The 26196-nt window shown below is 47.9% G+C and overlaps 1 long non-coding RNA gene across 1 annotated transcript in view; it reads right to left on the bottom strand.

Annotated features, from left to right (window-relative positions):
* The window catches only part of LOC138249211 (uncharacterized), a 64788-nt gene that overhangs the window by 15559 nt on the left and 23033 nt on the right, over positions 1–26196 (bottom strand). The window contains exon 2 of the long non-coding RNA XR_011194787.1: positions 3056–3123. This is a non-coding gene — a long non-coding RNA (uncharacterized lncRNA). The remainder of the gene's footprint in view (positions 1–3055; positions 3124–26196) is intronic.

The raw sequence follows: 26196 nt of genomic DNA, 5'->3' as shown, positions 1-26196 counted from the left end.
GCACCACTCTGAATCTTTGCTTCGCAATATGAAACAACCAATCCATACATTCACTCAGGGTGATCCCATTCAAACTTGGACTGGGGCAGGTACAGGACGATAGATTGAAAACCATAAATTTGGTTTTCGTCACATTGATTTCTAAACCCTTTGACTTATAGAAGGCATTAAAGCTGTCTAGAACCCTTAGAATGCCCTCTGGGGTCTTTGAAAGAAGGAGGGTGTTATAGGCGAACATCAGCGCCGGCACCTTTTCTGAGGCCAATCTAGGGGGCATCATTATTGATGTCATTCAGTATTTCAATAAGGCCATTAATGTACAGGGTGACTAATGTTGGTGCCAACACAAATTATTTCCTTATGTTATCACAATAACTAAGTGGAGATATTACATCATGTGCTACGAACAATATTGTACAACACAAGCATTACCTGAAATTGCAGTGATGGCTGTTCCACTGTAACAATTTGACATTAAAACTGAGCTGTGCTAACATAATTATCAACTTTTACTGAATTAAGAAAGTATCAACAAGGGGATGGAAAGTAACGCACGTCAAAATGATTAGTTGATTTTTTCATAAACCAATAGATCTTATTAAGTGTGGTTATAGCAGCTTTACAGCCTGACAAGCCATCGCCACATCAGCACGACATACATGGCATAGACAATAGACACTCCTATAACACTCACACAAAACATTCAGAAAAGGGTCGGTGGGTCAGCCCTCTTAGGTTTCTGATTATTGGGATCGAGAATGGGCTTGCTAGTTTGTCCATTCATTTTTTGGGACTATCCCATTGCATTTCAAGGATAATTAATTACATTTCAAGTAGCATTTTGCATTGCTATTGTGATTAGTGCAAAAGGGAGTTCATGTCAGTAATTCCATAGCGATGTACGAAAACTAATCATTATCATCAAGGTGTTTTCTTTTTTTCCTTTGGAATTGACTGGGTAGCAGGTTACCCACTGCTGCCACACACAGGCACCAAGAAAAAAAGGTACACTCTAAATTTGTAGCTGGAAAGATATTCAGCACCTCTTTATATCTTGATTATCAGATAGTTTGAGCTAGACTACCCGAGCAATTGCGATCAGGACAACAAAGGTGGAAGACAGTGGAGCGCAGCTCCTCATACTGCCATTGTCCTGGGATTCTGGCAGTCTAGGTGCACACAAGCAAGGTGGTGCTCCATACTAGGACAAGTAGATTGTGTGGGTGATTGACAGAAGCCTTCCTTCTGCCATAGACAGTATTAACAGTGATACATTTTCCTAGTCATGCAAGCATTATCTAGACTTCAGGGGATCAAACCTTGCTTTATATGCACCCCGAATCTTGAGTAATGCTATGGCAGCCAACAAGAAAAAAGGCTGAGGGATATTGCATATTAAGTTGTCAGGACTTGACTCAACCCCAGTCATGTAGTATTAAATATCCTAGGAGCCACTGACCTTCTTACTTGTGCAAGCCCTGCAATCTTCACTCTTCCGTGGAGATGCAGCAGTGACTTTTCCTCACCGAGTCCATTGCCACACACTTAGGGCCTCATTATGACCCAGACAGTCGGCGGAAAGCTGGCGGTAACACCGTCAACAGGCTGGCGGTGTTCCGCCAGCTATTATGACCATGGCGCAATAGCCACGGCCATACCGCCGGCCCCTCCACTATGCTGCCAGGATTTCGCCTGGCGGTCATAATCCCTAGGGCAGCGGCGCAAGCACCACTGCCCTGGGGATTATGAGTCCCCGACCGCCAGCCTAGCCACGGCTGTAAACACCACCATGGAAAGGCTTGCGGTAAGGGGGACTCGGGGTGCCCCTGGGGGCACCTACACTGCCCATACATGGGCAGTGCAGGTGCCCCCAGGCACAGCCCAGTCGCGCATTTCACTGCCTGAATTTCAGGCATTGAAAAGCGCAACAGGTGCTAAAGCACCTGTTGCACATCAGCATTGCAGCCGGCGCTATTATGAGCCGGCAGCAATGTAGATGTGACTACAGGGAGCCAGAAATACCGCCGGCACTGGCGGTATTCTGGCTCCCGCAGCCTCGGCAGTCTTTTCAAAAGACTACCAAGGTTGTAATGAGGGCCTAAATCCTGTAGTGAGTAAATCAAATTTTGGCTATGAAGAGTTATTCTAATTTAGAGCTGGGACCCTGCAGTCTAACCACTGTATAGCGCTGAATGTCTTTAGCCTCAGACTAAACCTTTTGAAATTTGCTTACTTATCTGCTAGTTTAAAGGCTGTGCATATGATCAATATTTTTTATTACTTCTCAGGGATCTGGTAGTCAGGCCTATAAAGGTGGGCTGATGTGCCATATGGTAACACCTACTCCAGCATAGAGCTGCGTACAAGGACTCAGACACCTTCAGGTTTGTTACCTTGCTCCGACATCTCTCACTGTCTAACCTCAACTAGCAGATGCAACACTCTCAGACAAATGTCAGTTTTTACTTTTTGGCACATTACATTGTGGTACTTTGCATTATGGTTTCTACAAAGTAAGCCTTCACATCACATTGTAATCTACCTCTATGAAAAGTATCATTCCTATGCATGTATAAAATTTGTGATACATTTCTAACTTTGCTTTCCTCAAAATGTAATTATTTAATACAAATTATATAAAAAAATATTTTGTACAACACATTTGAAAATTCCAGTAAAGATTTTGAAAGTATTTTGGTTCTTATTGCTAAGCAAATAAAAATAAAATTCCCAATATACAAAATTGCTATAGTCCCCTATCAAGATAGTGTCATTAGTGTACCCTAAGAGGCACAGCAAAATATGTTTTAATCTATGCTAAAAAACGTTCTGTCACATATTTAAAGAGACTTCTACATTGAAAAAGCAGAGAAACAATAAAAAAACTTACAAAAATGAGCTCCACTATTTTGTGGTTGCTCAAAAGGAGTTCTCGCTGGGGATCAGAAGCCACTAAACGAGGACTCCAACTATAAACCAACTATTGTGCTATCTACCTACTATTAAACCCAATTTATATTGAAGGAAAACACAAACAATAATTTTACAATATTACCGTTTTAATTTTGCTATTAAGAAGACTACTACTGGAAGGATGCTGGCACAGCTACTGAAATTCATCACCTAAGAGGAATGAAAATGTGAAATATTATACCAGTGACAAAAAGCCCCAAGAAAAAATACAAATATTGGAAAAGCCAGAAATCTTTCTTGAACTACATCATATGTATATCATTTCACAGTATTGAACACTGTAAAGCAAAAGTAAACAAGCAAGTTACTAACAACCTTGTACAGTTTATTATGAAAACAAAATAAAGATATAAATGATGCTTTATCCAGAAGTACACAACTATAATAAAATTTGATACTTGAAAAAAGCAGAATTTACATGATCTGTAGGACTTTTAAGATAACTCTCCACCCTTTCACCCAAATTTAACCAGTGTATCCTAAAATTAATGGCACTACTGTGCTCCTGGTGTATGGTTTACTATTTGACAAGCACTATTCTACATATAATGAATTTGTAACCTTGAATCAAACCAAAAGTAACAATGCAAAACATGAAAAAATCATAATTGACGTTGATTGGCCATGATTTTGGTTAAAAAAAAAGTCTACACTGACTCACAAATTCAGGGATTTTTTTCACTTTTCCCAGGCTATCTTGCCCAAAATGGAACAAAATATCCCTAGCAGGAGAATACATGAGAGATTGGCAGATAGTTTGAAATTAAAAACAAAATGAAGCATTAGCATATGTACCTCCAAATCAAGAGGACGATTTTTTCACAATAGTTATTTGGAGTGATTATTACAATCATAATGAGAAAAAAGGAATAGTTTCTTACCCCGTAACTCCAGTTCTCTCGTAGGGGTATTTCCATGATAGTCATAAGCGCTAAATAGTTGTGCCCGCTTGCGGGACCCTGGAGCTCTGTTCTGAAATTGTCTTCTTGAGTGTAGATGTTCGCCTTTCTTCAGAAAGGCCTGCAAAGTCACTTAAGAATGTCAATATGCAGCCTAAAGGAGCGGCTGCAAAGGTCAAATTCTTCATCCACCTTAGTTGAAAAAAGGGTACTGTAACGTACGAAACGTAGAAAAATCTTTCACAAACCTTTTTGAAATGTTACGTAAGGATGAAGGACTGCAGGGCAGTGTAGCCCATAGGCTGCCATTATACAGAAAGAAAATGAAGCTGTGCCTTTAAGAGCAGATGGTCCTCCCATATCCCATCATGCTTAGCAAGAGGCAGTTGCCTAAGTTATTTTTGTAGGCTTTGCTAGCTGAGATGAAGGAATTAGCAACCCTTATTAATATTATTAATAGGTCTGTTCCACCGGGGATGAGGGAGGGTCGCTTATGACAATCGTGGAAATACCCCTACGATAGAAGTGGAGTTACAGGTAAGAAACTATTTCTTCTCTCGTAGGGGATTTCCATGTATAGTCATAAGCGCTGAATAGATTAGCAAGCCCAATCCCGACAGCGGTGGAGTAGACAGAACAATAGAGTGATATTAAGTCATGCAAAGAGATTTTTAAGAGAAGCCTGTCCTACTTGAGCATCTGACCTAGCATCAGAATAAAGACAGAAGTGATTAGTAAAGGTGTGGACAGACGACCATGTACCCACTTTACAAATACCTGCTAACGGAATGTTTCTCATTAATGCAGCCATGGCTGCCTTGCCCCTAGTGGAATGTCCCTTAGGTCTGTCATCAAGGGACTTATTAGCTAGTTGGGAACAGAGCTAAAATACATTATACAATCCATCTGGACAAGGATTGCTTGGAGGTGGCCAGGCCTGTTCGAACTGGGCCATAGTTAATGAACAGCTGTTGTGACTTGTGAAAGGATTTAAGGCCTGATTACAACTTTGGAGGAGGTGTTAATTCGTCCCAAAAGTGACGGTAAAGTGACGGATATACCACCAGCCGTATTATGAGTCCACTATATCCTATGGAACTCGTAATACGGCTGGTGGTATATCCGTCACATTTGGGACGGATTAACACCTCCTCCAAAGTTGTAATCAGGCCCTTAGTTTTGTCTAGATAACATTTTAGAACCCTCTTCACATCCAGAGAGTGAAGCGTTCTCTCAGCAGGAGTAGATGGGTTTTGAAGGAAAGTTGGTAAAGAGATATCCTGGTTTACATGAAAGTCAGAAATAACTTTGGGTAGGAATTTTGGATGTGTTCTCATTACCACCTTGGAGGAATGGAAAACTGTATATGGTTCCTAAGCGCATGGGTCTGGATCTCACTAACCCTGCAAGCTCAAGTAATTGGTACAAGGAAGGCAGTTTTTCAAGTAAGATGTTGGAGAGACGCCTGTGTACGGGCTCAAAGGGATGTCGCAACAGACGTGAAAGAACTATATTAAGCTCCCATGGAGGAGAAGGACATCTATTAGGGGGACAAATATTTTTTAACCCTTTAGGAAGTCTTTAATGACTGGCATTTTAAAGAAAGAGGTTTGTGAAGGACTTTTCCTGTATGCAGTCAGAGCTGCCAGATGTACTTGGATGGATGAGAATTGTAAGGCAGATTTTGTTAGCTGCAATAGATATGAAGAAGCATGTCGTTGGATCTATGCTCTTGTCCAGACACCACATGCAGAACATTTTCCACTTTAAGGCATATGCTGATCTGGTAGAAGGTTGTTTTGCCTATCTTAGAACATCCATGCAGTCTTGAGGAAGCTTAAGGTGACCATACTGCACTAGCTCAAGAGCCATGCTGCTAAATTCAACGACGAGAGTTTGGGATGTCTCATCTGACTTCCAAATTTCATGAGACGGTCTGGACGTCATGGCAGTCTGAGACGTGGAAGGAGTGACCAGTGAAGAAGGTCAAGAAACCACCACTGCCGTGGCCACGCCGAAGAGATAAGTATCGTCTTGGTTTTGGAGTGGGACAGTTTGATGAGGACTGCCGGGATCAAGGGAAGTGGCGAAAAAGCATAAATACATTTTCCTGACCATTCTATCCATAGGGCATTCCCCAATGTCCCTAGATGGTAATACCTGGAAGCGAAGTCTAGGTATTTTTTGTTTTCTGGTGTTGGCGAATAGATTTATAGAAGGGGTACCCCACATGGAGAAGGTTTAGTGTACAACGTCACTGTGTAGAACCCACTCGTGGTTTTCGTCTTTCACTCTGCCGAGAGCGTCTTCCTGAACATTTTCTATGACAGGGAGGCGAGTTGCTATTATTGTTAAGTTCCTGGCCAGAAGCCAGTGCCAGAGTGTTTGAGCCTCCAGAGATAGAGTCCTGAATCTGGTGCCCCCCTGCTTGTTCAAGTAATACATGGTGGCCGTATTGTCTGTTTGAAAAAGCAGAGTATTTGTGGTGAATGCAGGAAGGAAGGCTTTGAGCGCGAGATGGACTCTAGCTCTAGGAGATTGATGTGATACGAATACTCCTTCCGAGACCAGATGCCTTGAATCTGTAGATGATCTATATGGGCACCCCATCTGAGTAACAATGCGTCCATGACTATCGTCTGTGTGGGAACCTGTTGGTGAAATGGCATCCCTTTCAGGAGATTGTTCGGAGAACATCACCACTTGAGGGACTGTATTGCATATGGAGAGAGAGTAATACTGTCTTCCCAATTGCCCATCAGCTGATTCCATTGGTTTTCCAGGCACTCCTGCAAAGGCTTCATGTGGAGGCGAGCATTGGGAGTGAGGCAGATGCAAGACGCCATTGACTCTAGTAGAGACAAGACTATTCTTGCTGTTGACTGAGGAGCTCACTCTCTCGAGAACTTGACATTTATGGAGGATCGATGAACGTGTCACGACTTACGCGCTGCTTTAACCTGGAGTCCGCAGAACGAGTGGTGAGGATCTTGTTCCTGAATGTTTGCCCTTGGCCCAGGTAGGGGCAACGCTTTCTGGTAGCCACGGTGCTGCAGGCAATAGAAACGCCAAGGGCAGGCCGTGTCCTTCAGAAGTAGTGCCAGAGGGGAAAAAAACCCTGAAAGGGGAAAAAAAACTCCAGAAAGGAAAGGTTCCTGAAACAGGAACAAATTGAATAGGTAAATACAAGAGCATAAGTACAGGAAAAAACACTGGAACAGACGTGAACCAGTAACGGATACGAGGAAGCAGTAGCGAAGACACCATCGAAACAGAAAGTGTTGCAGCGCAAGGGGAGAAAGAATCACAGCCCTTAAATACCAAAAAACAGGAAGAGACCAACAGGAAGTGCAAGGACACCATCTTAAATAGGGAAGAACACATAGAACATAATGGACTAGGAGCCATAAAGAGTAGGGAACTAAGGCTTGCTGGGAAGAGAGGGGTAATATGGGAAAAAGAAAAAACAGGCTGACCTGAAGGCCCAGTCATTGGAGTATTTGGTAGGTCCAATTGAACTGCAGTTGGGCCTCTTGAGATGTGGATGACTTTATGAGCCAATCGCCTAGGTATGGATAGACAAAGACTCAATGTTTTCTTAGATGGGCTGCCACCACCGCCATGCATTTCGAGAATGCCCTGGGAGCTGACTTGAGGCCGAAAGGTAGAGGTTGTCCCTCAAGAAATCTTAGGAACTTTTGATGTTTTCTGGTAACTGGAATGTGGAAGATCTATGGAACAAAGCCAATCTCCCTGGTGAAGCTGGGGGTAGATCTAATGCAACGATAGCATTCTAAATTTTTCCTTCCAAATCCATTTGTTGGCTATTCTTAGATCGAGACCCTGTATCTGTTTGCGTTGAGTTGGAAACGGTCTCTGGTGCTGATGGTGCTGAGATCTAGGTGGCACCCATTGCGGAGTTTGAAGTCTTTGCGAGAAAAACCTACGGTGGTAGGGCCGAAAAGATTTCCGCTGCTCTCTTGTTTTTTCAATGCCTACAGCCTTAAGAGTGTATAGTTCTGCTCTCATTCTAGACAACTCATCATCCGCATGAGACCCAAACAGAGTAGAAGCTGTAAATGGGAGGTTCTGTATTCTTTTCTACGCTTCTGGTTTGAGAGAAGTAGGACGTAGCCACAAATGCCTCATCAGGGATATCCCATTATAATGCTTCACTGATATAGAAGAATCTGCTGCTGCACTTATAATCTGGGTAGAGACCAGGGCACCTTCATTAATAATTTCAAGGAAATCTTCCTTCTTATCGTTGGGAAGGTGATCAGCGAATTGACTGATGGAGTCTCACTGAGCACAATCATATCTGCCCAAAAGGGCCCTGGCACTAGCTGTCTTAATGGAAATGGCCGATGTTGAACAAACTTTGCGGCCTGCCGCATCTATCTTTTTACTCTCCTTGTCTGGTGGAGAGAAGTCAAATGTAGCTTCTTGGCAGCGACAATAACTACAGAATCTGGTGTTGGGTCTGCCCTTAGGAATAAAGGATCCTGTTCTGGAGGGCGATATTTCTTCTGGAGTGTACAAGGTGCAGTTTTGGCCGTGGCTGGTGTCAAGAATAGGTCCATCACCGGTTCAAGCAGAGCCGGGACCAGCAGAAGCAGGGGTCTTGCATAAGACCATTAGTGCAGGGTTTCAAAGATAACTGATGTTGTCAGTGTAGGTACTGCCATAGGGATGTTAAGTTAGGGAGCACCCCGTACAAGGACTTCCTGAAAAGTGTTGATGTCTTCAATCGGTGAGATTCGTGGTGAAGGAGAGTCAGACAGAGTTGGAGAATAGTCTCTGGTAGACGATGAGGAATGCCTACGATGGAAGCGAGATGTTGACCTGTTAAAGTCATGACGATAGGGGTCTCTAGTTGAGGAGTATCTTGAAGACTGATGATGCAAATGTCTTGAGGATTCTGCAGGAGTCGTAAGGGCTGTTTCAGAAGGCGCCACAGGAGCTGAAGGAGCTGATGGAGGTGGAGAAATCGCGAAGGCATTGTCGTATGTGGAGGAGATGACTGATGAGAAGATGGTAGTATCACGGGAGAGGCGGAGGATTCAAATGTGGAGTAAACCCTTCTCTTCCTTGGAGACCGCCTCAACGTTGACAAACTCCTGGATGTCGATGTACAACGTTGACGTATTCTTCTTGATGTTGATCCCTCATGACGTTGGGTATCCCTCAACGGTGATCCCTCGTGACGTCGGGTGGTCAATCTTCTATGATGTCGGGTGTCGACGGCGACCTTGAGAGAGAAGCACTCCTCGACGTCGGATGTCCATGTCGTCTCAACGGCATATAAACTCTTGATGTCGAAAAGCGATGCGAAGGCGAGCGGTGTTGCTTCTTCGCCGGCAAGCTTGTTCTCAACGGCGAACATGTCGCCGCTGTTACTTGCCTCGACGTTCTCAACATCGACTGGGACCTGCGTCGTTTACGACCAGAGCTACGTTTAGAAGCTGCCGCAGATGACGAAGTAAGAGCCCTGGTGGAAGACTGCCCTTCCCCTCGCTCTAAGGTCCTACTGGTAGGCTGACTTGTCCTCTTTGGCCTGAAGGGGAATTTTCTGCCTGTCACGCAGGGTGCGTATGGAGAAGTTTTTGCATATCTCACAAGCATCTGGTATATGTGAAGCTGGAAGGCAGATTATACAGACCTCGTGTGCCTTCCTTCTGCCACAGCGAGGGTACTTGTCAAAAAGTGAAGGCATTTTGGATGTGAAAAAAGGCCTACATTTCTGTCAGGAGTTTACCAAAAAAGACAGAAAATACTCAAGCAAGATGAAAACGTAGAGTAAAAAGTGTAATCAAGATGATTTGATCAGACATTTTTGTGACAAACCTATAAACAGGTGGAGCTTAATGCTTGAGGGTCCTGTCAGAAGGAGCCGGAAAAAAGAACTGAGGCAACTGCCTCTTGCTAAGCATGATGGGATATGGCGGACTATCTGCTCTTTAAGGCACAGCTTTATTTTCATTCTGTATAATGGCAGCCTATGGGCTACACTGCCCTGTATTCCTTCATCCTTATGTAGCATTGCAAACAGGTTGTGAAATATTTTTCTGCAAAATCTTTAGGAATATCCATGCATTTTAATACATATCTAAGTTACAGTACCCCTTTTCCAACTAAGTAGGATGAAGAATTTGGCCTTTTTAGCCTCTACTTTAGGCTACATATTGACATTCTTAAGTGACTTTGCAGTTCTTCCTGAAGAAAGGTGAACATCTACACTTAAGAAGACAATTAAAGAACAGTGCTCTGCGGTACCCGCAAAGGGACAGAACTATTCAGCGCTTATGATTATTCATGGAAATCCCCTATGAGAGAAGGTGAAACTTTTTAAAATTACTCTGAGGATAGATGAACTAGCTGTCAAAGTAGGATAGGCCACAGAATAATTCCACATTTTAATATTGAATACTGGGACTGCTACCTGTATCTCCTGCAGTGTCAGTGTAGGAAAGTCCTCCCTTCTGCCCTGGTTACCCCCAAACTCTTTGGACAGGTACTGGTGGTACTGGCACTTGGCTGTGCCCTGGGTACTGCCTACCAGTCCCAGGGCCAGTGCTGTGTGTAAAGTGGATATGCAAATTAGGCTAATTATAATTGGCAAAATTAACCTACCTATTAGTCCCTAGTATATGGTAGGGCATGGAAGTTTAGGGACCCCAGCATAAGTTGTGCCCCCATAGGTGCACTGCTGAGGTGCCCAGTGTCATTTTAAAGGCAGGCCTGCCTTGCTGGCTACTTTTAAATTAAAGTTACATGCAAATTTGACTTTGGAATTAAAAGTAGTTCCAAAGTTTTAAACTACCTTATTTTTACATATAAGTCACCCATAAGGTGTGCCCTATGTTCCCCTAGGGCTGGGTGCCATTAAACTATAAGCAGAGGCCTTGTAAAAATAGTTTTATAAGCCCTGGGGAGGTAAAACAGCCACATTCGTTTTCCCCCCATTGTAGTGAATGGTTTCCATAGGCTAGAATAGGTAGACTTTATTTTGAATTTAAAAATCCCCTTAAGTAACAGATACTACAAGTTTGGTATCAAGTTAATTGTTATAATAAATCCCACAACTTCCAGTTGTGGGATTTATTATAACTTGTTCAGTTAAAGAGTTTTAAACTTTACCTGAAAAGTTACCAACTTCAGCCCTGCAGTGCTTTTGCTGCTTTTCTCTGATTGGACAGCCTCTGGCAGACTGGCCAGGCTGCCTTGATGAGGTGTGAAGTGGCCTGGCTCAACACAAAGAGATGTGCCTGGGGGAGGAGCTCTCCCCTCAGCAGATAGGGAAGTAGGAAGGGTGAGGGCTGCCAAACTTGTCTTCAAAGGCAGAGAAGGATATTTGGAGCAACCCAGCAACACCCTCACATCCTGCAAACCCAGACAATTAGGTGCCCCCTTGATTAGATTAGGAGAGGGCAGGAGATGGGTGTGTTTAGGATTTGTAGCCACACCAGTGGGTGGGCTCAGCCAGATGTAACCTCCAAAAATCACTTTCAGCCATGATGGATTTTTGAGGAATGTTGCTCCCTGGGATTGATTTTTGCCACACTTCCCAGGAAGTGGTCATCACAGGGGGAAGGACCCTGCCCCTGATTGGAGAACCAGGACCCCCCTGTTTTTTTACATAGGAGCAAGGTTAAAACTGGCAGACCTGCACCCACACCTCAGATCCCTATCAGATTCCAACAAGGAAGAACTACAGAAGAAGAAGGACTGCTCTGCTAGACCCCTGCCTGCACCTGGACACTGCACTCTGGAGGACTGCACCAGCTGCACACTTGGGCTCCACCACAAGAAGGACTTTGCCTGGCTTCAACTGGTTCAAGGAGGGGCTCCCTGTTTGCGACAGGTAAAAACTTGCTAACACGAGTCCCCTGCACCAGCTCCTAAAGAAACCAACCAGCTGGCCACTGTCCAGTGACCAAAAAAGAGTTGCGCCAGGTGCATTCTGGGAGTTGTAGTCCGCACCCTCATGGAGCATCTCAGAGCTTCTGGAACCCTGGGGTGAATTGTGGCCCTCAAAAGAACCTTAAAAGAACATCTGGAAGAAGATCCAGAATTTTGGAGAACTTTTGGAAAAAAGCGGCATAGAGAGACTGACCTGCCGCGGCAACTCTAGCCGGCTTGCCTCACCCGCGACCCGGCCTGACTTGCTGGTTCGTCCCAGTGAAGAAAATCGCCAAACAATTGGTTACGTCCGAACGCAGGAAGTTGACCGGGACCTCCCAGCCAGCGTATTCGATGAGGGCTCCAATGACGTCGTATAAAGATTCAGATTTGCCCCGGTTGAAGGATTTTCCCCCCCAAAAACCGACTAAGTCAGAAGGCCAAAATCTCCAATGAGGGTCTCCGTGACGCGTATCTGAGGAAGAGTTTCAGGTCAGAATCTCCAGAAAAACGACTGAGTCCTAAGGTAAACGTTTGACCGAGGCCTCCCGCGGGCTGTTGCCGAGCTGGGCTCCATCACGGTCGGCCTTAAAATTTGACTTTGCCCCAGTCAAGGTGCGACCAGATGACCAGATTGGCGCTTTTTGTTTCTATGCGCTAGAAAGCAATAATTCTTTTAAAATTCGTATCTCCGGTTCCCCTTATCCGATTTTATTCATTTTGGTGTCATTTTAAAGCTAAAAATGTTTCCTATTTTTATAGATTGATTTTGGATTTTTAAACAGTTTCCTGCGTTTTATTTAATTATGGTTTTGTGATATTTGAATGCTTTACGCTTTGTTTCCTAAGTTAAGCCTTGTCGCTCGTTGCCAAGCTACCAAGGGTTGAGCTAGGTTTAATTTACTGAGACCTAACTGGACCTAAGTAGAGGTTAGTGGCCTATTGCTAAGTGTAGGTACTTACCTGCCCTTACCAATAGCCCATTTTCCAACATTTGTGGTGCGCAGTGGTGGGATCTTGTACTTGTGTTCAGTATCACATTACAGTTTTAATTAAAACAAATTACAAATCCTTTAAATTGTCCTAGTGCAAAAATTGTTTTTAATTTTTAATTTGGATTAATTTCAGTTATTGAATTTTTGTTATTTTTCTACATTCTTGTTTCCAATTTTTGCAAAATGTTTTTGTTGCCCCAAAACTAGGGAACCATGGAGCTTGATCTGGCTAGCCTACCCACACTGACAGTAGTCCAGCTTAGGGGGTTGTGTACTGCAAGGGGGTTGCCTGCAACCACTGGCCTCAGGAAGCATGTCCTGATTAAATCCCTGACAGCTTGGGCTGAGGCCCAAGAAGTAGGCTCAGAGGAAGCTCCAGAAGAGGAAGAAGCAGGGGAGGATGCTAGCTCCAACCACTCAGGGGAGGGAGGGCATCTGAGCCTAAGTGAGGAGGAGGAAGACCGGTCCTCACTGCGCATAGTCACTAGGGGCATACCCAAAGCTAGTTGGGGGAAGGGGGTCCCTTCAGGAGGAGAGAACCTGACCCCTCAGGGAAAGAGAGCTGGAGGCCCAGCTAGCATTTATAGCTTTGGAGGCAGAGTAGCTGGCCCTAGAAAATAAAAAGTGGGCAAGGGAAGAGAAAAGAGATGGTGGCAGCGACAGAGAAGCTGAGGTGTCCATGGGTGGGGGTTTTGCCCCAGATTGCCCAAGGGGGTGGTTCCTGCCTATGTAGAGGAGGATGACATAGATAAGTGGCTGGGGGCCTTTGAGAGGACCCTCCAGATGGGGAGAGTTAAGCCTCAGTACTAGGGTTCACTTCTTTGGGAGTTGGTCCCCAACTCTGGGAAGGATAGGCTCCTAACCTTGAGGGGGGGAAGGAGGCAGATTCATCCCCCAGTATAAAGAGATGCTTAACTAAAAAGTATGGTCTGACCCCAGAGCAGTATAGGCTCAAGTTTAAGGACACCCAAAAGACAAATACCTGACTGGACTTTGTAGGCATCTCAGTTAAAGCACTAGAGGGCTGGATACAGGGCAACAAGGTAAGTACCTTTGAGGGGCTTTACAATTTGATTATGAGGGAGCACCTTCTAACCAATTGTGCCCAAGAGAAACTCCGCCATCATCTAGTTGATTCTAAGTTGACCAACCCCAGAGAGCTGGGGGAGGCAGCAGATGACTGGTTAAGAACTAGGGTTAACCAGAAACCCCTAGGGGGTGATCAGAAAAATGGAAGACATGGTTCTTCTCAGGGGAAGGACCAAGGGAAAGATGATTAAAAAGCCAAAGGAGTCATCACAAGAGTCCCCACAAACTTCTCAGGGTGGGGGAGCCCCAAGCCATTCCACTTCTAAGGGGAAAGGGTATCAGGGAAAGCATTATGATCCTGTTAAGACAGGAAAGTTTCAGGAGCTTACTAAGGCTGGCAAGTGCTTTGAGTGTCATCAATCTGGACACAAAAGAGGAGATGCTATCTGCCCCAAGAAGCCCCCCACTGGTGGGCAATCCCAGGGGATTGCTAGTGTAGGGATGGGGGTGGAAGTTAGCCCAGGGCTGGGATCAGGGTACACTGAGGTCACCTTAGTATCTGTGGGTGGGGTAGACATTGCAACTATGGCCACCTTACCTCCCAGCATGGAGTGGTATAGGCAGAGGCCTAAAGTCAATAGGACTGAGGTGGAAGCTCTGAGAGATACAGGAGCCAGTGTAACAATGGTCACAGAGAAGCTGGTTTCTCCAGAATAGGTCTTATCTGGTGTCTTCCACCAAGTGACTTATGCAGATAGCAGAACCAAACTCCATCTCATGGCCATTGTGCGCCTGGAATGGGGAGGTGTGACTGGCCCTAAGAAGGTAGCTGTAGCTCCTGCCCTCCCAGCAGAGTGTCTGCTGGGAAATGATCTTGAAGCATCTGAATGGTCAGAGGTGGAGAGAAGGGTCCATGCACAGATGCTGGACCTCCCTGAATGGGCCAGGTCACAGGCAGCACAACAGGGAAGTGCTGGGCATTTGGACCCTAGAACAATGGGCCAAGCCTCCAAGAAGGAGAGAAAGGGCACTTGGTCTGGCTTGCCAGCCCCCACAAGTACAGAGGGTCAGGAGGAATCCAAACCTGAGGGGGGAGGACCTGATCTCTGAGGACAGGCCACTCCCCCTGCAAGTTCTGCCTGACTTGGCAGAACTGAAAGGGGCAGGTGGGCCCACCAGAGAAGAGTTGGGCCAGGAACAAAGAGAGTGTCCCACTCTTGAGCGCCTAAGGTGGATTGCTGCCAGGCAAGAACAAGGGGATACCAGTGGAACCCACAAGGTTTACTGGGATAATGGAGTTCTCTACACTGAGGCAAGGGACCCCAACCCAGGGGCAACCAGGAGAGTGGTGGTCCCCCAGAAGTATAGATAATTCCTCCTCATTTTAAGCCATGATATTCCCTTAGCTGGACATTTGGGACAGATCAAGACCTGGAACAGGCTGGTCAACTATTTTTACTGGCCCCAAATGTCAGAAAAAGTCAGGGAGTTTTGCAGCTCCTGTGTTCCCTGCCAGGCCAGTGGCAAGGCGGGGGGCAAGCCAAAGGCTCCCTTGATACGACTGCCAGTGGTTGGGGCTCCCTTTGAGAGGGTGGGGTTTGACATTGTTGGTCCCCTAGACCCACCAACTGCCTCAGGCAACAGGTAATTTTTTTTATTTTATTTTTTATTAAGCATTTTGCGATATAAAAAATATACAACAAACAAACTTGCCAGTTATCATCATTAGTGTGTTACATACAGTATGCTATTAGGTGTCATACAGAAAGGAACATATTATAATAGTCATCATGTCCATATCAATAGGAATTCCAAGCCACTAGATTGGACACAGGAGCACGGAGGGACACAGCACTCTGCCTTAGTGTATAGAGAGGGCAGCCGTGGAGTCAAACAGGGTTAGCGACTAGGGTCACACTGGTGTTACAAGCACTGCCTCCATGTTGTGAGAAGAAAGGAGTGCAATGTGTCCCTACCGTCACCCACCTCCCAGAGATCATTAACACAAAATAGCCCCTTCTGATTCCCTGCTCTGATGTTCCCCAGCCCAATTCACAAACGGATCCCAGATGTCACGGGGCCTGGATGCAGCCGGCAGTAACTCCCAGAATGTGGTTAGCTGCGTGTGCCCATAAGTTACATCCACCAGCCAGTGCCTCACCGCGGGCACCCTTCGTCTACCCAAGTGGATCGCCACCCGTCGCTTAGCAAACAGCAGAAGTAATGCATGCAGCCTGCGCGACTGTGGCGGAGTGTCTCTGACATATCCAGTAGCCCAATCAGGGGGGAGGGGACGTCCGAGCGGCCCACAATCTGATTTACCAGTATAAAAATTTGAGACCAATAATCCTCCAACCTCGGGCAGGACCATGCTATATGTAGAAAAGAGGCCGAGGCCGACCCACATCGCCAACATTCATCCGTCTCCCTAATCCCCATTCTTTTCAGGCTGATGGGGGTTCTGTAGAACCTATGCAGGTATTTAAAATGTATTAAACGCAGCTTGTAATTTGGCGAAATCTCCGTAAGCTGCCCACAACAGAACTCCCACTGTTCCACAGATATCTCAGGTTGGAGCTCCTCGTTCCAATACAGCATAGATTTAGGCGTCACACCCGGTGTCTTATTTTGCATATGGCTATAGATACGAGTTACCAGCTTACGGGGAGACGGGGAGCCCACCACCGCCTCCAAAGCTGCAAAGACTGGTGGCGCGTCAGGGAACCCTTCGAACAGTGCCCGGCACGTCGCACGTAGTTTATGGTACAGAAATAATTTGGAAAAAGGCACCGTACCCCCCTCCTCCGGCGCCGGGGGAGGCATGAACTTGCCATTGGGAAAGAGGTCCGCAAAGGTGCGTAGATTCAGCCTGTCAACTAGGTGACCAGCTATTCCATCAGCCACACAAGGCAGCATCGGGTTATGCAACAAAGGGAGCAATGGAGCATACAACAATGGGACCCCGCCCTCCTGCGCAACTCCTCCCACACCCACTGCAGCATTCCAGCCGTATCTACATCTGTTCTAGGACGCCGTGCCTTAGCGCATATCGCCACTCCGGTTGGAAGGGGCGCCACCACATCTCGTTCCACTGCCACGTGGGGCTGAAAAGGGACAGGGTGGGTCCAAAAATGCAAGAACTGAGCCTGGGCGCAGAGGGCATACAGTTTTATATCTGGGGCACCCAGACCTCCCTGTCTCAGTGGCAGTGCCAGCGTATCCCACGCTACCCTGGCCTGTCCCCCCGACCACACCAACTCCACCAGGCAGGACCGCAAAGTGGTAAAGAAGTGCGACGTAAGCGGTATAGGTATATTGACGAATAAATAAAGAAATTTGGGTAGCACTATCATTTTTGTCAACACAATCCGCCCAGTTAGCAACAGGGGCAGGGAAGCCCATAATTTCACTTTCTCGCTCAGCCACATCATAGCCCTGCCAAAGTTAAGGCCCCAGATCTCCTGAAGGTCCCGGCTAATCCAAATCCCCAAATATTTAACTTTTTCCGCCTCCCAGCGCAGGGGGTATTCGGATGACACCTCCGCAGTGCTGTCCGTGAGGGGAAAGATCACCGATTTAGACCAGTTGATGGAGATGCCCGGAAAGCCCTCAAAGCGGACAAATTCCCGCAAGATGGGATCCAAGTTATCAGCAGGATTGATAAGATAAAGGGTCACATCGTCCGCGTATAATGATATTAGAAGGTTTCTAGAACTGAAGCCTATCCCCCTTGCAGTATGATGTTACCTAATCCTAGCTGCCAACGGCTCCATAGCCATGGCAAATAGCAGCGGGGAGAGGGGACACCCCTGCCTCGTACCACGCAAAACAGGGAACGGATCAGACACCAGGCCATTCACCCGCACTCTGGCTGTAGGCAAAGTGTAAAGCAGGCGAATTTTCCTAAGCAGCAGCGTACTAAAACCCATCCTTTCCAGTATATGAAATAAATAGGGCCACTCAAGCGTATCAAAGGCCTTAGTGGCATCTAAAAACACCACGGCAGCCCTGACCTCAGGGTGTAGGTAATGCAATGCAGCGAATATCGTTCGCAGGTTGTGGGAGGTCACCCTTCCCGGTATAAAACCGGATTGGTCAGGGAGTGCGACCATAGGCAACATTGGCTGTACCCGGTTCGCGAGCAGTTTGTGCTAAAATTTTCACATCCACATTAATCAGAGATAAGGGCCGATATGAGTCTAGATCGTCAGCAGGTTTATCCGGCTTCAGAAGCGTGATAATCAGCGCTTCGCGCATGGTGGCAGGCAACACCCCTCTCTCCAGGGCCTCCTCGTACACTGCCAACAACCGGGGCGACAGCTCATCCACGTACGCCTTATAGAAAGCTGTGGTCAGACCATCGGGTCCCGGCGCTTTGTCAGGCGGCAAGCTCATGATAACTTGTGCCACATCTCCGGCGTCTATCGGGAGGTCCATATATTCTCTGTGGTTATTATTAAACCATACCAACGCAATGGAATCCAGGAAGGATGCAAGCCCCTCCGGGTACTCATCCTGGGTGTTGGTATATAAACGAGAATAAAATTTGGAGAATGCTCCTACAATGTCCTCCTTGTCATGAAGCAGTTCGCCATCAGTCGTGCGCAGTTCATGAATATACGTCGCGTGACGCGGCGGTCTAATCATATTTGCCAGGACCTTCCCCGGCCTCCCACCCTCGCCGTAGCGCCTCGCCTCCGCATATTTCCCTAGAAATTTGACCTCCCGCATCGCCTCCTCGTCATACTCCAATAATTTGGTTTTCAGCAGCCCCGCCACCTCTGATTTTCCAGCCTCTAAAAAAGTGCGTTTGAGTTGTTTTATATCGGCTTCCAGCGCTACCAGTGTGCCCCGTATCGCCCTCAGTACACCCGCCTGGCGAGCTATACACTGGACTCTAATAACGACCTTGAAGGCCTCCCACAGAGTCGTCTCCGTGTCCACCGATCCCTCATTGCGCTCCAAGTAGTCAGTGATATCAGTCCGTATCTCCTCTCTGAACGCAACCTCCAGTAGTGCTTGAGGTGGGAGCCGCCACGAAAACGCAGGAAAAGGACCACCAGGGAGTAGTAGCCTCAACATACAGGGTGCATGGTCGGACAGCGTACGGGGCATGTGCTCTACCTGCGCCGTCCAAAGTGAAACATCCCGCGACACCAGCCAGAAGTCTAGACGGGACCACGCGCCGCTATAGGTCGATATACAGGTGCCCTCCCTCAGGTCCCCATGCCTACCTCGCCACACATCAACTAGCGCGCCATCCAGCATTATTTCCCGCAGCGCGCAACCCGCCAACGGATTCAATGTACGAGCTACCCCTTTCCTATCTGCTTTGTCATCAAGTACTGCATTGAAATCACCTCCCCATATAACTGTATCGCATCCAGTGGCTTTCACTTGCCCCCAAAGCCTATGGAAGAAACCTGGAGAGTCAGCATTAGGCCCATACACAGCCACGAATACTACCGAAACACCACACACAATGCCCTGTACCCAAACATATCTCCCCTCTGGGTCGCATTGAACAGCGCTCTCCCGCAAATCCAACCTGCGTCGTATCAGTATCGCCACCCCCCGGGCATAGTTGGAATAGATAGCTGAATAAACGTGCCCCCATCTGGTGTGACGCAGTCTTTGAGCAGGGGCGGTGTTCAAATGAGTTTCCTGCAATAGGCAGACATCCACACAGTGCCGCACCAAATATGCATGTACCAACCTAGACTTCCTGTGGTCATGGAGCCCCCTAACATTCCAGGTGAGACAGTTCAAAGTTTTATCTACTCTAGGCATTCCTCACACACATCATGTAAAGTGCAGTAAGACATGTTGACAATGACCAGGCTGTACGCACAAGACACCTCACAAATAGCATACAATGGATGTTGGCAGTAAACAACAAAGTAACAACCCCAACCAGCCGCCCCCCACCCACTCCAACCCCCCAACCGGGTCGTAGATTAACCCTCCCCGCACTGACCCCAGAGCAACATTTTAATAAACAAGGGAACATTCCCGAGGGGGTGTGGCGATGCCGGCTACTCCCCCGTGTGACATGGGGTGGCCGGAAGATCTGCAGGGGATCCTAGCCACTCAAAACCTAATAAGTTATACATCTCGAAAATAGTAGATGTCTACAATTAAACCCCAGGCATCACAAGTACATTACCCCCTCTAGCGGATAGAAGTCCACATACAAATAAGAGCCATTCCCCACAGGATATAGTAGATTAGATCCGCGTTTACTCATTGTCGCAGAGCCTGCTATCCGTTGCCTCTGCAACATTGCTGGAACGTTGTACGGATTTGCGTCCCACATGTTTGGCAAACTTCATTGCTTCCTTGGCATCAGTAAATATGCGGGCAGACCTCTCGAAGGACACCTTTAATTTAGCCGGGTATAGGAGAGAGTACGGAATCTGCGTCTGCAGAAGAAGCCGCTTTGCAGGTAGAAACTCCCGGCGGGCCGCCTGGACAGCCGGTGTGAAGTCAGGGTAAAAGGAGATGTTATTACCCTTATGCGTGATGGTTTCTCTCTCCCTTGCCAGTTTAAGGATCAAATCACGGTCTTGGTAGTTCAAGATTCTCGCAATTATGGGCAGGGGCGGCGCTCCAACTGGGGGCCTCTGACCCAGAGACCTATGCGCCCTCTCCACCGCAAACACCGCCGAGAGACCAGGATCAAACAGTTCGTGTAGGAGTTCAGTGATATAGGTTTCCATTTTAGTTATGGCAGTGGTCTCCGGGACCCCCGTTATGCGTAGATTATTACGCCGGGACCGCGCTTCTAAGTCTTCATTCTTCGCATGTATTATTCCCAATAATTTGTCCATGTGCAGGAGCTGGTCCCTCGTCTCCACTTGAAACTCATGACACTCAGATTGGCGAGCCTCAAGCGTGTCCAACCTCGTCTCGTGCGTCGCCACCTGTGTTTTCACAGAGTCTAACTGACTGGTGAGATTGTCCAGTTTAGTATCAATATTGCGCAGGCTAGAGCACATCTCAAGCATCAGCGTGCGTAAATCTTCGCCATGATCTTCAGCGGCCAGGTCGCGCCCCTCCGCCGCCTGGGGCCCCTGCTCCAACTCTCCCTGACGCGTGGAGCGCTTATGGTCAAAGTTCAGCTTCGGCTGCTTAGAATCATGCTTCCCCATGGCAGAGAGAGACCCACCGGGCCCTGTCGTGCGCTATCAGCAAAGGCCCCCAGCCACCAACACAACCGAATAACCGCAGCAGGGCACCTTTACCCCCTCCACTGCACTCCCGCTGACTGATTTCAAAATGGGAGCCTGAGGCTCGGGCAGCGACCACCGCGCAATCCCTCCGGCAGCAGGTCCACTCTGACAGGCCACGACAACGTCGCCAGCACCTCCACTGGGTTATCCTAGACTGACTCCCCGCACTGGATCAGAACCTCAGCCAGGGCACAAGCAAATGTCCACCAGGCCCTCCGCAGGCGCAGGGCGGCGGAGGGGGAAGCCCTTCCGTTCACCCCCCACACTCATGAGACAACCAGATAGTCCGTAGCAGCTCCTGTCCCTGTGATCCACGTTCCTCCCTCTGCACCACGGTGTTTGCGCACAGGCTCCCAGTCGCCTCACCTCCGCCTCATCGAAGCACGCCACCCACGGCGCCCGGGCAGACCAGGCACTTTCCGCCTCCTCCAGAGCTCCAGATGACCCCCGCAGGGCGCCCCCCGCATCCGTGCGATCCCGCGTCGGCACCCAACCGCTCACTATTCCACTCACCACCTCACTTTGGCACCGGAGTCTGACTCCAAAATGGCGGCGGCCGCCTCCAAAATCTTCCACTTAGACACCAGTTGCAGGGTCAGCAGCGGCGCCCAGCGGGCCACCTCCGGCCGTCAGCTCTCAGCCCAAATGCCGCGTAGATAACCTCGATAGGGGTCCCTAGCCTGACCGGCGTCATCCGCGTCGGCGAGCAGCGCTCCGACCTCCAAGCCGCAACTCGGCTACACAGCTCTGCAAAACTCCACATTTAGGCAGCCCAGGGGCCGCCCCAACCCCTCAGCGCTCACAGGATTCCTCGAGCGGCTTCAGTAACACCTGGATCCATCAGTGCACTCCAGCTCAAGCCCCGCCGTCAGCACACGCCTCAGGCCCGAGTTACGGCTCGCCTACAAGCGAGCCCCGGCATGCGCCTCCGTCAAATCTGCCTGCAGGCCGCGCAGTTCCCCAGCCTCTCTCAGGCGATGGAAGGTGGGAATCTTGTACTTACGCCTGTTCCTCACCGCCTCCTATACTTTTGGTAGTGGTTTTGGCAGCTTAGACTCGCCCCAATATGTAGGATAATTGCCGGATTTTGGTCTGGCCGGCGGAGCTCACTCAGAGAGCGGCCATCTCGCTGCTCAGCAGGCCACGCCCCCAGGAGACAGTTAATTTGAGTGGTTGTTAACCATGCCACCAGGTACCCTGAGGCAATACCCCTTTGGACAGTCACTGCTCCCACAGTGGCTAGGGCCCTGGTATGTTCACCAGAGTGGGATTCCCAAAGGAGGTGGTTTCAGATAGGGGCACAAATTTGTCTGCCTATCTGAAAGCCATGTTACTTATAAGTTCACCACCCCCTATCATCCACAGACCAATGGTCTGGTGGAGAGATTTAATAAGACCCTGAAGGGCATGATTATGGGTTTGTCTGACAAACTCAGGAGGAGATGGGATGTTCTCCTCCCATGCCTGCTGTTTGCCTACAGAGAGGTGCCACAGAAGGGGGTTGGATTCAGCCCCTTTGAATTACTGTTTGGGCACCCTGTAAGAGGCCCATTGTGCTTGGTAAGAGAGTCTTGGGCGAAGCCTCATAAAGAGTCCAAGGAGAATGTGCTGGATTATGTGGTGGGCCTGCTGTCACGCATGGCTGAGTACATGAAAAAGTCAAGCAGAAACCTGGAGGCCAGCCAAGAGCTCATGAAGCTCTGGCTTGACCAGAAGGCTACCATGCCTGAGTATCACCCAGGGCAGCTGGTGTGGGTTTTGGAGCCTATGGCTCCTAGGGCACTTTAGACCAAATGGACTGGGCCCTATACAATTGTGGAGAAAATGAGTGAGGTTACCTACTTGGTGGATCTTGGCACCCCCAGGAATCCTCATAGGATCCTGCATGTCAACAGATTGAAACCCCACCAGGACAGGGCAGACATGACCATGCTGATGGTCACTGATGAAGAGAAGGAGGAGGAGAGTGAACCTCTGCCAGACCTCCTGTCCTCAAATGAACAAGATGGATCAGTGGAGGAAGTGGTACTCCCTCCCAAGGTGACAGACCAGCAACAGAAAGACTGCAGAAAAGGTTTGGAACAGTTTGCTAGTCTGTTCTCCCTGACCCCCTGGACTCACCAATTGGTGTGTAGATTACGTTGACACTGGTGACAGCTTACCTGTCAAAAACAAGCTGTACAGACTGTCTGACCAGGTCACGGCCAATATCAAAGCTGAAGTGGCTAAGATGTTGGAGCTCAAGGTAATTGAGCCCTATGACAGTCCTTGGTACTGGTACCCAAACCTAATCCCCAAGGTGGGAAGAAGGAATTGAGATTCTGTGTGGACTATAGAGGTCTAAATGCAGTCACTAGGACTGATGCTCACCCCATACCTAGAGCTGATGAGCTCATTGATAGGTTGGGGGCTGCCACATTCCTGAGCACATGTGATCTGACCTCAGATACTGGAAGATTGCATTAAGTCCAGGAATTAAGAATATGTCAGCATTTTCCACACCAGAGTGCCACTTTCAGTTCAAGGTGATGCCCTTTGGCCTGAAAAATGTTCCTGCCACCTTCCAACGGTTGGTGAATAGAGTCCTGTCTGGGTTGGAATCTTTCAGTGCAGCTTATCTGGATGATATAGCTGAATTTAGTTCCACCTGGGAGGACCACCTGGTGCACCTGAAGGAAGTGCTTTAGGCCCTGCTTCAGGCAGGCCTGACTATCAAGGCAAGCCAGTGCCAGATAGGGCAGAGCTCAGTTGTGTACCTGGGTCACCCTGTTGGTGGAGGCCATGTACAACCTCTCCAGCCCAAGATCCAAACTATCCTGGATTGGGAGGCTCCTAAAACCCAGACTCAGGTCAGGGCCTTTCTTGGCCTGACTGGGTACTACAGGAGGGTTTTTCAGAATTATGGGACCATATTGGTCCCTCTGACTGAGCTTTCCTCAAAGAAACAGCCCAAGAAGGTCATTTGGACCCAAGAGTGTCGGAACAGAAAGCTTTTGACACCCTAAACAGGCTATGTGTTCAGCACCAGTGTTACTGGCCCTTGACTATAGCAAGGAGTTTATAGTGCAAACAGATGCTTCAGAGGAAGGGATTGGGGCACTGTCAGCACAAGTTAATAAAGAGGGCCAAGATCAACCAGTTGTCTTCAGCAGCAGACGACTACGCCCAAAAGATGGAGTGCCATTGAGAGGGAGGCCTTTGCTGTGGTCTGGTCCCTGAAGAAGTTGAAGCCATACCTGTTTGGCACTCACTTCTGTGTACAAACTGACCACAGACCTCTCAGATGGTTGATGCAAATGAGGCGGGAGAACTCAAAACTGTTAAGGTGGTCCATTTCCCTACAGGGGATGGACTTCACAGTGGAGCACAGACCTGGGACTGCCCATGCCAATGCAGATGGCCTTTCCAGGTTTTTCCACTTAGCTGATGAGGACTAAAAGGGTGTAGGTTAGTACACATCACCTTTCATCTGGGGGTGGGGGGCAGTATAGGAAAGTCCTCCTTTTTGCCCTGGTCACCCCCAAACTCTTTGGACAGGTACTGGTGGTTACTGACTCTTAGCTGTGCGTTGGGTACTGCCTACCAGTCCCAGGGCCTGTGATCTGTGTAAAGTGGATATGCAAATTAGGCTAATTATAATTGGCAAAATAAACCTACCTATAAGTCCCTAGTGTATGGTAGGGCATGGAGGTTTAGGGACCCCAGCATAGGTAGTGCCCCCATAGGTACATTGCTGAGGTGCCCAGTGTCATTTTAAAGGCAGGCCTGCCTTGCTGTCTGCTTTTAAATTAAAGTTACATGCAAATTCGACTTTGGAATTAAAAGTAGTTCCAAAGTCTTCAACTACCTTATTTTCACATAAGGTGGTGTGCCCTATGTGCCCCTAGGGCTGGGTGCCATGTAACTATAAGCAGGGACCTTATAAAAGTAGTTTTATAAGCCCTGGTGAGGTAAAACAGCCAAATGTGTGTTTCCCTCATTGTAGTGAATGGCCTCCATAGGCTAGAATGGGAAGACTTTATTTTAATTTTAAAAATCCCCTTAAGTAACAGATACTACAAGTTTGGTATCATATTAATTGTTATAATAAATCCCACAACTTCCAGTTGTGGTATTTAGCATAACTTGTTCAGGTAAAGAGTTTTAAACTTTACCTGACAAGTTGCCAACTTCAGCCCTGCAGAGTTTTTGCTGCTTTTCTCTGATTGACTACCCTCTGGCACCCTTGATGAGGTGTGAAGTGGCCTGGCTCAACACAAAGAGATGTGCCTGGGGGAGGAGATCTTCGCTTAGCAGATGGGGAAGTAGGAACGGTGAGGGCTGCCAAACTGGTCTTCAAAGGCAGAGAAGGACATTTGGAGCAAACCAGAAACACCCTCACATCCTGCAACCCCAGAGAATTAGGTGCCACCTTGATTAGATTAGGAGAGGGCAGGAGATGGGTGTGTTTAGGATTTGTAGCCAAAAAGGAGTTTGCGCCAGGTGCATTCTGGGAGTTGCAGTCCGCACCCTCAAGGAGCATCTCAGAGCTTCTGGAACCTTGGGGTGAATTGTGGACCTCAAAAGAACCTTAAAAGAACATCTGGAAGAAGATCCAGAAGTTTTGAGAACTTTTGGAAAAAAGCTCCACAGAGGAACCGACCTGCCGCAGCAAATCTAGCCGGCTTGCATCAACCACGACCCGGCCTGACTTGCAGGTTTGTCCCGGTGAAGAAAATCTCCAAAAAAGTGACTAAGTCTGAACCTAGGAAGTTGTCCGGGACTTCCCGCCAGCGTATCCGACGAGGGCTCCAAGGACGTCGGATCAAGATTCAGGTTTGCCCCAGTCGAAGGATTTTCACCTCGAAAAAACATTTAAGTCCGAAGGTATTCGAGGAAGAGTTCCAGGAGGTCGGATTGGACTGGCAGGTTCGCCCTGCTGAAGAAAATCTCCAGAAAAACGACTAAGTCCTAAGGTAAACTTTTGACTGAGGCCTCCCGCGGGCTGTAGCCGAGCCGGGCTCTATAGTGGTCGGCCTTAAACTTTGACTTTGCCCCAGTCAAGGTGCGACCAGATGACCAGATTGGCGCTTTTTGTTTCTATGTGCTAGAAAGCAATAATTCTTTAGAAATTCATATCTCCGGTTCCCCTTATGCGATTTTATTCGTTTTGGTGTGATTTTAAAG

This window comes from Pleurodeles waltl, chromosome 8, assembly GCF_031143425.1.
Source record: "Pleurodeles waltl isolate 20211129_DDA chromosome 8, aPleWal1.hap1.20221129, whole genome shotgun sequence".
In the NCBI taxonomy this organism is placed as follows: domain Eukaryota; kingdom Metazoa; phylum Chordata; class Amphibia; order Caudata; family Salamandridae; genus Pleurodeles; species Pleurodeles waltl.
This window is presented reverse-complemented; position numbering and strand designations above follow the sequence as displayed.